Here is a 13,600-nt window from a genome sequence, read left to right on the forward strand (position 1 = left end):
TGACTTAGGGCTTTTTCTTGGTTGCTGTTTAGGTTGCTTCTGCTTGAGATTTTGTTACAATATGAAACTGATTTTTAGGTTAAACATTATAATTAAAGGATGAGTAAGTAGAAAAATAAGTGATTATAGGGAATTTAAAAAATATCTCTATAACATACTAGAAGGAGAACAAAACATGCAACAGGTAGTAGAGGAACACAGTTTATTTCAGGAGAAAATTTTAGATAATACATAATTATTGCTGTCCATGAAATCTTAAAATATATGAATTCCATGAGATAAGAGATGAAGTTTGAGGTAAGAATACTATGTCTAAGCTGAAAAGGTAGCTCATTAAGATATAGACAGAAATAAAATAGGAGGGAGATGAAACATATGAAGTATATTGTGAAATTTAATGATGCATTGGAGGCAGTAAAGAACAGAATCATTGCTTCCTCAAACTGCATAGGTACAATGAAGAACAAACTGATGGAGACCTATCCGAATACAGAGGATAAGGCTAGGAAATAAAAATAACAAAAGATAAAGTACTAGAAATAGAGATCAGAAAATTAAAAGCTATCTATGGGTCATATGTCTTTTTAGTAAGAACTCAGAATAACTACAACAGAAAGAATAATGCAAACTATAACTGAAATACACATAGAAAATATGGGAATAGTTAACATTTTATTAGAAAAGATTAATATCAAGGATGGTGATTGCTTCATTACATTATCTTCATAGTATAAGGAAAATAGAGTGAACAAAAAGTAAAGGAAAGGAACATCAAGCTTTCTAGCCTTAGTATTCACCTCTACACCATCACATATGGGAAGATCATGGTGCCACATCTATAAATGTTTAAGGAAAAAAATATTGTGACCAAAGAATTGGACACACTGCTAAGACGCTCATGTGAAAAATGGAAGAAAATTCAGTGTTCAAATAAAGAGATTAAACTAAATTTAAAATTCGGAAACAGAAATAAAATTTGAGAATAATATAAATAACTAAGAAGCACTGAAATAATTTAAATATTATAGTGTAACTATGGTTATTAAAACAAAACAAATTCTTCTTTTTTTTTTTTTTTGACACAGTCTCACTCTATTGCCCAAGATGGAGTGCAATGGCACAATCTTGGCTCATTGCAATCTCCACCTCCTGGGTTCAAGTGATTTTCCTGCCTCAGCCTCCCAAGTAGCTGGGATTACAGGCACACACCACCACGCCCAGCTAATTTTTGTATTTTTAGTAGAGATGTTTCACCATGTCAGTCAGGCTGGTCTTGAACTCCTGACCTCAGGCGATCCACCCATCTCAGCCTCCCAAAGGCCTGGGATTACAGGCCTAAAACAAATTCTAATAATTGTTCTTGTAAAAGAAATGACATAACATTTGAAAAGTTAATGTATTAGTTAGGATTCTGTTTATACAAAAAATACATAATCAGTAGGTTATGTGCATGTGTGTGTGTGTGTATGTGTGTATCCTACCTGTTATATGTATATAAATTATACAATAGATATAGTAAATATTAATATACATACATTTATATATAAAGAGATGTATTTCAAGAAATAGATTTACACAATTATGGGAGCTGGAGAGTTCGAAATCTGTAAGCAGGCCAGTACGTTGCAATGTACGAAGGAACTGGTTTGCAGTCTTAAGGTAGAATTTCTTCTTCCCCAAAGAAATCTCAGTTTTGCTTTTAAGGTCTTCCAACTGATTGATGAGGCCCACCCACATTATTGGGTGGCCTAATCTCCTTAAACTCAACTGACTGTGTTAACTACATTGACAAAATACCTTCACAGTAACACCTAGATTAGTGTTTGATTGAGTAACTGTGTATAATAGCTTAGCAAATATGATACATAAACAAATCTTCACCATTCAAAATTATCAGATAAAAATCTGGAACTATAGCCATAGGAGGTAAATATGAGTTAATTTGTTTTATTAGAATTTTGAATAGTATATATACTTTCCAAATCACCAGTGGGGAAAAAAATGAAAGAAACCATAAAATAAATAGTAAAATAGAAAAAAAAAAAGAAGAAAATGAAATGGTAAAAGAATAAAAGCAACAAAAAAGGTATATTTAAAAAAACAAATAAGAAAGTAAGTATAAATTTGCCAGTGACAAAAACAAAATATTTGTTAAAAATAATGCTATATAGAAAAATTGGGTTAAAAGTCAAAATGTAATTATAACTTTTTTACCAGAGGAAAACTTAAAACCAACTAGGAGAAATTTAAAGTTAAATATTGGATAAGAATAAATCATTGACATCTAAAACAAAATAAAGGATCCTCAAAATTATTAACAAAACAGGTAAAAATCAAAATAAATGTTTCAAATTGGTTAAATAATTATACTTTACGTTACTGAAGCCTTCAATCATAGTGAGACCCTAACAGTCAGAAAAGTTTTACAGCAGATAATACAATGTAGAAATATAAAGCAAATCTCTCAGAAAGATAAGGTGAAATTGACAGAAACAAAAATCACAGTCCAAGACGTGTATTTATCTCTTTCAGTTCCAAATCTTTTAATTAGGTTAAAAAGGTGAAGAAAACATGAAGAACATGAATAATATAATAAAAGCAATTTAATTTATATATCAAACTACTCCTTTACCCTAAAAAATATATATCCATAATTACAACCTTAATAAATTTTCATAATAATATGTGATCACAATATAATAAACATGGAGAATAAAATAAAATATAAACCAACAATCTTAATTTCTTACAATAAAAAAGATATAATAAATTATTTTCTAAATAACTTTTGTATCCAAGAAATCATCAAAACTTTACCAACAGAATAGCTGGGAAATAACAATAATGAGAGTATAGCATATGAGATATAAAACATGTCATCACATTAAATGCTTTCATGATTGAATAAGCAAACTTTTCTTATTGACAGTTTTCATATTGACAGTTATTCTAAACAAAGAGAATTCTTCTAAACAAAGAAGAACAACTGTCAATATGAGAAATTAGAAACAAAATAACCCATAAGTCTAATGAACTCAATCAATGGAAGAAAAAGGCAGAAATTGGTGAAATAGAAAGTAGAAAATTAGTAAGATTAAATTTTTAAAAAGAGGTAGTGGTTTAATCTCTAATAACTTTAATCATACCAAGAAAACCCCAGTATATAAAATGAGAAATGACAGTTCAAATATAAGTGCAGAATAGGTTAGTTATAATGTAAAAAATATAAATCTATATAGTGCAACTTTAACATTTTTGAGAAAAATACTTTATAAAAAGGAATTTTTAGTGATAATTTAGAGTTATCATAATTGGCTAGAGAAGAATAAAACATAAAGAACAAATAATAGTGAAAGATATAAATATATCAAAGATTTATCTCCAAAAATACATTTGGCTCACATAAATTTATACCATGTTCTTCCAATGAATTGAATATCAAATAATTCCCATGTTATATAATCTATTCCCAGTTAATTTAAGGGAACAGGCATAAAATAATCTTTATACTTGTTTATAGCTACTAAAAATAACTCAAAAAAGAAAACTGAGAAAACATCCCAATATAATGTAAAAATCATAAATAAAAAAGCGACAAACAAAGCAAGCTATGTTTGAATGTGTTTCACTCAAGTGAACAAAGATAATTTGAAATGAAATAATCCATTCATATAATTTACCTTAATACCAGATGTGAAGATTAAGAAAATGACCAATTTGGCACAAAAAGGAAATACGTTTAATAAAATTCAGCAAACATTCTTGGAATAAACAGTAAATGAAGACTACAAGGATACTTCTTTTAAATTAATGCTATTTATTTGGATGGTATAACCATTAGTTGAGAAGCACTGGTTTAAATAATAATACAAAATAAACACTAAAGGATTCCTCTCAAACAGTTTTGTATTTTAGGAGAAAAACTGACATTAAATATTATTGTTTATTACAACAATCATTAAATATTATTATTAAAGTTTTCACCAATGTATTCAGGCAAGAAAAATACATTAGATCCAATTATTGAAAATAATCCAAACTATCTTTTTATGTGGTTTATAAAATGTACATTTCATCCTATAAAACTAGAGAATTATCTGAAAAACTATCAGTTGCCTTCAATAAATGCACATCAACAGCTTTTTAATATACAAGCAGTAAACTTTTAAATTATAATGTACAATCTTATTTAAAATTTCAACCACAAATATCTAGAAGTAAATTTAAGAAAAATTACAGAACCTATAAAAACAAAAACAAAACTATGAAACACTGTTCAACAGCATAAAAAGAGTCTAGAATAAATGGTGATGCATAACAAAAACTTGATGGTTCACTATTTTAAAGATGTCAAATCTGATACAACTTGAATCACAGGTCTAATATATGCATCCGAATCTGACTCATTAAATTCTTTGGAACAATAAACACTTGAAAATATCCAAACATTAGCAGTTATTTTTTTAAAATTATGCCTCTAATATGAGTAATCTGTTGTTGGCACCAAAACTAAAAAGAATACCAAGAAATAAACACAGTCATGCATTATTTTTAGAATTTGAATAAATTAGTATTTGAATTTAGTTAAAGACAGGCTGGAATAATTAGTAAATCCTTTGGAAAAATATAAAATTAGATTCCCACTTTATGTTTTACTCCAAATTATAGGTGGATTATAAAACAAAATGTAAAAAAATTAAAACCATAAATTTATTTGAAGAAAATTTAAGTAAACATGTAATTTTAACTAGTAAAGACTGCTCTGATCATAACAAGCAAAACAATAGCCATAGTAATAAATAATAGATTTGACAATATAACAAGGTCAGTATTTCTGCATGTCCATTACACAATGTGATGACAAATGATCAACTAGAAAATGTTTGCAGCATACAATAGTACAGATGAAGGACTAATATTTTTATATGTGAAGAATTTTTATATGTCAAGAATGAAAATAAAAATATGAATACACCAGAAACATATTTGTGAAAGGGTTTGAATAGGTAAGCCACAAAAGAAAACGTACATCTGGCTAACATATAGAAAAAATGGTCGTCTTTACTAGAATTGAAGTAAACATTAATTAAAACAGTAATGGAATTTCTAGTTCTAGATCCCCGAGGAATTGCCACACTGACTTCCACAATGGTTGAACTAGTTTACAGTCCTACCAACAGTGTAAAAGTGTTCCTATTTCTCCACATCCTTTCCAGCACCTGTTGGTTCCTGACTTTTTAATGATCGCCATTCTAACTGGTGTGAGATGGTATCTCGTTGTGGTTTTGATTTGCATTTCTCTGATGGCCAGTGATGATGAACATTTTTTCATGTGTTTTTTGGCTGCGTAAATGTCTTCTTTTGAGAAGCGTCTGTTCATGTCCTTTGCCCACTTTTTGATGGGGTTGTTTGTTTTTTTCTTGTAAATTTGTTTGAGTTCATTGTAGATTCTGGATATTAGCCCTTTGTCAGATGAGTAGGTTGTGAAAATTTTCTCCCATTTTGTAGGTTGCCTGTTCACTCTGATGGTAGTTTCTTTTGCTGTGCAGAAGCTCTTTAGTTTAATTAGATCCCATTTGTCAATTTTGGCTTTTGTTGCCATTGCTTTTGGTGTTTTAGACATGAAGTCCTTGCCCATGCCTTTGTCCTGAATGGTAATGCCTAGGTTTTCTTCTAGGGATTTGATAGTTTTAGGTCTAACATTTAAGTCTTTAATCCATCTTGAATTAATTTTTGTATAAGGTGTAAGGAAGGGATCCAGTTTCAGCTTTCTACATATGGCTAGCCAGTTTTCCCAGCACCATTTATTAAATAGGGAATCCTTATCCCATTGCTTGTTTGTGTCAGGTTTGTCAAAGATCAGATAGTTGTAGATATGCGGCGTTATTTCTGAGGACTCTGTTCTGTTCCATTGATCTATGTCTCTGTTTTGGTACCAGTACCATGTTGTTTTCGTTACTGTAGGCTTGTAGTACCCAGCCATCCCATTACTGGGTATATACCCAAAGGACTATAAATCATGCGGCTATAAAGACACATGCACACGTATGTTTATTGTGGCACTATTCACAATAGCAAAGACTTGGAACCAACCCAAATGTCCAACAACGATAGACTGGGTTAAGAAAATGTGGCACATATACACCATGGAATACTATGCAGCCATAAAAAATGAGTTCATATCCTTTGTAGGGACATAGATGAAACTGGAAATCATCATTCTCAGTAAACTATCACAAGGACAAAAAACCAAACACCACATGTTCTCACTCATAGGTGGGAATTGAACAATGAGAACACATGGATACAGGAAGGAGAACATCACACTCCGGGGACTGTTGTGGGGTCGGGGGAGGGGGGAGGGATAGCATTAGGAGATATACCTAATGCTAAATGACGAGTTAATGGGTGCAGCACACCAACATGGCACATGTATACATATGTAACAAACCTGCACATTGTGCACATGTACCCTAAAACAAAGTATAATAATAATAATAAAAAAAGTAATAGAATACCATTTTTAAATTTTAATTTGGCAAAGATGGAATATAGTGAATTCCAAGTTGACAAAATAGAGCAGAGGTTCACATTCACTTGGGAATTAATATTACATACTAGCCTAGTTTTGTAGATAAAGAAATAAAAATATGTATGCATATACATAATAGGGAAATGCCTGCAAGGACATACAGCACAGCAGGGATCCCTGTTGGTGAAAGTTAGGTAGCTATCTTATATCTTGATAGGTATGCTTTGGTGTGCTTTTCTCTATGTACAGAATTTCTTTGTAGAGTAGGTATTATGTTCATAGTTATTTAAAATTATCTATTTGACATGATTTTCACAAATACTTATGTTTGTCAAACATTGAGCTATGATCTGGAGATATTAAGTAAAAACTCAGACGTTAATCAAATAATAAATGTAAAATTACATATGCGATAAATTCTGTGAAGGGGCGGGTTATATAGGATTCTGAAAACACGAATATGTCAACTTGAGGCATTTATGGAAAGTTGGAGAAGGCTTCCCTGAAGCATAATTTCAGAGGTGGGATCTGAAAGAAGAATGGGCATTAATTAAGCAAGGTGGGTTATATGTGGAAACGGTGTTCTAGCCAGAGCAAACGGCATTCAATTATCAAACAAATATCTGAGGAATATTTACTATGTGCCAGGTTGGACTGTAAGCACTAGACGTATAGAAGAGATTGCAAATTAGAAGGGATTGCTACCCTCTGGGAGCTCAGATCTTAGTGGAGAGAAAGACGATACCCAAACAAATACAGAAATATAGATCATGTGGTTGAGATTATAAAATATGCTGGTAAGGAAGTCGATATGGTGGTATGATAAAAAATAGCTGGGGCAGAAAATGTGAAGGGTACCATTTTAGATTGAATGGACAGGGAAAGTCTCTTTGAGGAAGAGAAATTTGAGCTGATACCTGAAGGATGGGAGGTAACCAGCTGGCCTAGGGTGGGGGTAGGGGGGAAACAGGAAGAAGGTCACTATAGCTGGGGCAGAGTGAGCAGAGGGCAGCATTGTCTGATATGGCAAGTGCCAAGTCATATAGGACTTTGTTCAGGTATGAGAGGTCAAAGGGGAAATCACTGAAAGGTTTTATGCTGGAGGATAGTGGAATCTGATTTTTGTTTAAAAAACTTCTCTGCCTGTGTAGATGATGGATTGTGGAGATAAGAGTAGAGCTGGGATATCAGTTAGGAGGCCAGATGAGGCCAGAAATCATGTAGCTGGGACTCTGGAAGAGGCAGTGGAGATGGAGAGAACAGCTGGACCTGCTGATGACTGCATGTGGAGGCAAGAAAAGAGTGCTGCAGGTGTTTTGATGGAGCACACTGATGAATGGTGGAAGCATGCACTGAGATGGGAAGACTGAGAGGGGAATAGGTTTGTCAGGATGGAAGGCAGCAAGGGCATGCGAAGTTGGAGACACCAAGAGTAGATGCCAAGAAGGAAATCAGATGCATAATTTAGGGCTTGGAAGCAGACATCTTGGAAGTAGGTGATGTCATTATTGAAGAAGACATGGGTAGAAGAGAGATTTGGAGCATGGGATTGAGATTGGGGGCATTCTAACTTTTTAGATATTGAGGAGTCAGCACAGGTGATTGAGAAGCAGAGGGTGGAGAGGTGATTCTGTGGTGGGAGGGAGAATGGAGAACATGATGGTCTGAAAGAATACCATGATGGTTGATGTGGAGAGTAGGGGCTGATCATGACAGGATTCCAAGGAGTTGGTTAAGTGTCAGGGCCACATACATTGGCAATATCAAGAATTTTAATTTTTACCCTAAGAGCATTGTGAAGCTGTTGTAGGTTTTTAAGGGGGTAGTATGGATAGGAGGTAGCACTTATTATCGTACTTGTACATCTAAAATATTGTAGGCAGAATGTAGACAGCAGGAGAGGTTGAAAGTAGATCCAGAGACACCCAGTAAGAGACAGTGTAATTGTAGTCAGGGGCTGCAGGAGCAATGGAGAAGTGGGCAGATTTAGAGGCAGGAGATAAAAATCTATAAGACACATTGAATATGAAGTGCATTCTTGGTTTCTGGTTTGTGTAGCTGGATATTGGTGTCATTCACTTGAGGAGGACTAAGTTTAGAGAAAAGATTATGAATTCAGATTAGGTCATGTTGAATTTAAAGTGCTTTTCTGATACTCAAAAGGATTGGTGAAGTAAGCATTTCTAACAAGGATCAATAAGAAACCTTAATTATAGTTAAAAGGTTAGCAAGCTGGAATTTGGCAGGAACCATATTAATGGATTTTTCTTATAAGAATGTGTTAAAAACCTCATTCAGAGTCTGAGCTACAGGCTATTTTGAAAGGAACTCAATTTTATTAATTAAAACTATCCATAGTCATTAACTAGCTACCATTTATTTGGTTCTTATCATGTAAGCTTGTTATATGTCAGGCCTCTACTAAGCATTTTACATACATTATCTCATTTAAATCTTTCAATGCTATAAGTTAGATATTATCATCTGCATTTTATGGATATGAATACGGAGGCTGGAGAAGTTAAGTAAATGTTCCAAGTTCATAAAGCTAGAAATTCCTGAGGCTGGATTTTTTATCCTGATTTGTCTGATTCCATTGCATGTGTTCTACATATTACAAATATTAAAAACAAAATTTCTTAATATCAGTCCTGAGGAGGAGTAATTTAATGAGTTTATACAAATGATGTGCAATTAATGTAGTATATTCATTTTATGGAATTCTTTCTTTTTAAAACCTTTTTTAAAATGTTAAAAATAACTTCAGACTCAAAATAAGTTGCAAAAATAGTAGTTTATGTATACCCTTCACTCAGTGTTGCCTGATGATAACATATTACATAACTATAGAACATTAGCAAATCTGGCAAGTTGATATTGGTACGGTATTAACTGAACTACAGACCTTATTTAGGCCATCTTTTTAAACATGGGTCTACAATCTTAAAAGTCAATTCAATAAGTCTTTCTAATATATTGTGATATAAGCATATTTCAGTTGAACTGTTTCATGAATTTTCACCAACAGAATTTGATACCTGAATATATATATTCATATATCTATGTGTTCTCATATATATATTCATATCTATGTGTTCATAGATATATTCATATCTATGTGTTCATAGATATATTCATATCTATGTGTTCATAGATATTCACATATCTGTGTTCATAGATATTCACATATCTGTGTTCATAGATATTCACATATCTGTGTTCATAGATATTCACATATCTATGTTCATATATGTATTCACATATCTATGTTCATATATGTATTCATATGTATGTTCACACATATGTATTCATATATGTATGTTCACACATATGTATTCATATATGTATGTTCACACATATGTATTCACATATATGAATAATGGTAGTGTGAAAACTTCGGAGGAAAAGTTTCATGTTAACTTTATAAACTTGTATCTTACACAATCAACCAAAGTAAGCTTAGCAAGATATTTTGAAGAAAAATTATTTTCTTTTGTCTGTGTTTTATCAATTTATCTCTAAATTACTCTCTGTTGTTGCTTGCTTGAGTTGATTTGTGAAGACTGATGAACAAAACTGTTGAAGTTTTATTTGGATTGTAAATAAATCAAGACAAGTTAGATTTAGACAAAAAAAATTGCCTTTACCCATTACAAGTGTTATGTATATCTTTTACTGTGAGTCTTTGAAGGGTAGCCATGTGATCTTTGAAATTAAATGGTTACTTTGGCAACCAATCTTATGATAAAGGTTAGGTTTTATCCTGGCCATTGGAAGATTTTAAACAAGGTATGGACAGAGCCTGACTTGTACTTTAATCTGATTTATGATGTGTGGAGAATTGACTATTGGTGGTGGTGATGGGGAAGAGATAAGAGTGGAAATAGAGACACTAACTGTTAAGACATTGCTATGGCAATTTTTCGGGTAACACATGATGATGGCTTAGATTAGGATGGCAGTGATGGAGGAGCAAAGATGTGGCTAACTATATGTTGAAGACAGAAGTGACATGACTTGCTGATGGACTGAATATTGAGGAAAAGAGAAAGAGAAGAGTCAGAGATCACTCAAAAATTTTTGACCTAAGCAACTAGGTAAGGAGATGTGCCATTTACTGAGAAGGGGAAAACAGGGAGAAGAGCTAGATTATGAGGAAACTTTCCCCAAATTCTTATTTTTTCTTATTTCTTATCTCATTAAATTTTCAAGAAAATATATAAGACATCCAGTCTCTTTGTCCTGTTATCCTTTCTTTCTCAAGTAATTGACTTATTTTGTTTTTTTTAAATTGACAAGTAAAAATTTTATGTATTTATGGTGTATAACATGATGTTTTGATGCATGTATTACATTCTGGATTGGCTAAATCTACACAATTAACATATGTATTATCTCATATAGTTATCATTTTTTGTGGTAAGGATACTTCACATCCACACTCAGCATTTTTAAAGAATGCAATATATTAATACCTGTAGTCACTATGTTGCACAATAGATCTCTTGAACTTATTCTTCCTATCTATTTGAGATTTTGTATTCTTTTATCAACATTTCTTCAACCTTTGCTTCCCCCCACCGCCAACCAAACCAGCAGCCTCTGGTAACCTGCATTCTACTCTCTGCTTCAATGAGTTCCACTCTTTTCGATTCTGCATGCAAGTGAGATCATGTGGTATTTGTCTTCTTGGGCCTGGATCATTTCACTTAACATAGTGTCTTCGGCCGGGCGCGGTGGCTCACGCTTGTAATCCCAGCACTTTGGGAGGCCAAGGCGGGCGGATCACGAGGTCAGGAGATCGAGACCACGGTGAAACCCCGTCTCTACTAAAAATACAAAAAAATTAGCTGGGCGTGGTGGCGGGCGCCTGTAGTCCGAGCTACTCGGAGAGGCTGAGACAGGAGAATGGCGTGAACCCGGGAGGCGGAGCTTGTAGTGAGCCGAGATCGCACCACTGCACTCCAGCCTGGGCGACAGAGCGAGACTCCGTCTCAAAACAAAACAAAACAAAACAAAACATAGTGTCTTCCAGGTTCATCTATGTTGATGCTAATGACCAGATTTTCTTCTTTTTAAAGGCTGAATAGTATTCCAGAGTATATGTGTATACTGCATTTTCTTTATCCGCTCATATGTCAGTGGGCACCCACATTGACTCTATATTTTGGCTATTGCAAATAATGTTTCTGTGAACATGGGAGTGGAGACATCTCAGGCATACTGATTTCATATCCTTGGAATATATATCTAGAAGATGGATTGCTGGATCATATTCTATTTTTAATTATTGAGGACCCTCCAAACTGTTTTCTATAACGGTTGTACTAATTTACATTTCTGCTAACAGTATGCAAGGGTTCTCTTCTCTTTTCATCCTCACTAACTTTTGTTATCTTTCATTGTTTTGATAATTTTGACAGGTGTGAGGTGTCTGAAGTGAATTATTAACATAGTCTGTAATTTACAAGGAAGAAACTGTGAACTGAAGAAGAAATCAAGTGATTTGTTACCTCATCCTTTTCTCCAGGCCCTAAACCTTTAAATTGAATGTCATAATTGATTATATCTATTCCTTTATCTCCCATGTTAAATTAATGATGTATTCTTTGTATATATTTTGTTTGGAATATTTCTTTTTTCTTTCCCATTTGCTACATTCTCATTTCAGCACTTCACCCATGGCTCTGTACAACAACTTTTATTCTGGCTCCTTAAGTACCTAATAAATGAAATAAGAGTATCAGATGCAGTATTCTTGACTCTATAACTTCCTACTTATCCTTAAAGATTCCATTACATCTGACACAGGGCTTTAGGTATCCCCGACTCTACAAATTTTCCCATCATCTGAACGTAAGATGTGATTTTATGATTTGTAATTTTAAGGAAAACATAACACTAAGATGTTTAACATTTGTGTGTCCTGTTCCTCCAAGTGGCTTCTATAGGGGAGAGATATATTTTTGTTATTGTTGATTTGGTATATTAGTGTCTAGTGCATAGCAGAACATAAAGAAGGGCTCCAGTAAATACATGCTGCATTGACTTGATGTGTGTTTTCTAGAAATCAGAACGTATTGAGCTTCTTGGTTCAATGGCATATTATCTAACAAATGAGAGAATCTTGAATTTAATTTTGAATACTACTATAATTTATTTTGCTCATTCCTGAAACTTTATTATTATAACAACTTAGTTCAAGTATTAGGATATAGAGTTGGTGGCCTTATGCATTCCTTGGCAAGAGTTCAGGATCATATATGTAACCTCTAAAAGATGATGATTTTTTTCATATGTTAGAGGTCCAATAAACTACTGGGTCCTATTCCCAAATTCACTACTATTTTGATGCTGGTGAAAGGCTTATGTTTGGAAGGTAGGTTGGAAATATATTCTGCAATGAAAAGAAGTTTGAACTTTGAGGGCAGGCAGACTAATTCTAGTTAGGTAGTTAGCTAAATGTGTAACTTTGGGTAAATTACTCTCTCTGAGCCTCAGTTTTATTTTCTTTAATTATGTGAGTAACAATACATAGCTAATAGAACAGTTATAAGGATTGAGGGAGTTAATGCACATAAAGTGTTAAGCCCAGTTTCTGGCACAGTGTAAGCCTTAAGACAGGGTAGCTATTGTGGCAATCGGGACTCTTTAAGTGGAAAGTACAAGTAACCCTTCTTAAGCCATTTTGAAGACTGTATCAAGCCCTTCCTCTCCTCCTCTACTTTTTTACTTCTTTATTTCAACCTCTTTTTTTTTTTCTACTGGAGAATAGTTTTCTTCATTCTATATGGTGTGAGTGAACTCAGATCTGTTTGGCTTTTCCTAGCTTTACCACCAGTGAGGAGGTTACTACTAATTCCCCTCAGATTCATTCAAAATTCCAGGGGAAGGATTTTGGTGAATGAATGCGCAGGTTGGATCCTATGCCCAGCCTTTGGTGAGGGGTTTTTGGGACTTTAACCTGCAGCTCTCACAGATTTCAGTATAGTGGATGGGAGCAGTTCTCAGCTGAGGTGTGAGGGATTTCCTGGAATGAAGCGGAGAGGAAGTCAGGTAGACAAATAA

At 33.5% G+C, this 13,600-nt stretch overlaps 1 protein-coding gene across 1 annotated transcript in view; it reads left to right on the forward strand.

The window, feature by feature from the left end:
• The window catches only part of PKHD1 (PKHD1 ciliary IPT domain containing fibrocystin/polyductin), a 475,332-nt gene that overhangs the window by 314,109 nt on the left and 147,623 nt on the right, over positions 1 to 13,600 (forward strand). The gene's annotated exons all lie outside the window — the stretch shown is intronic.

This window comes from Nomascus leucogenys, chromosome 22a (genome assembly GCF_006542625.1).
Source record: "Nomascus leucogenys isolate Asia chromosome 22a, Asia_NLE_v1, whole genome shotgun sequence".
Lineage (NCBI taxonomy): Eukaryota > Metazoa > Chordata > Mammalia > Primates > Hylobatidae > Nomascus > Nomascus leucogenys.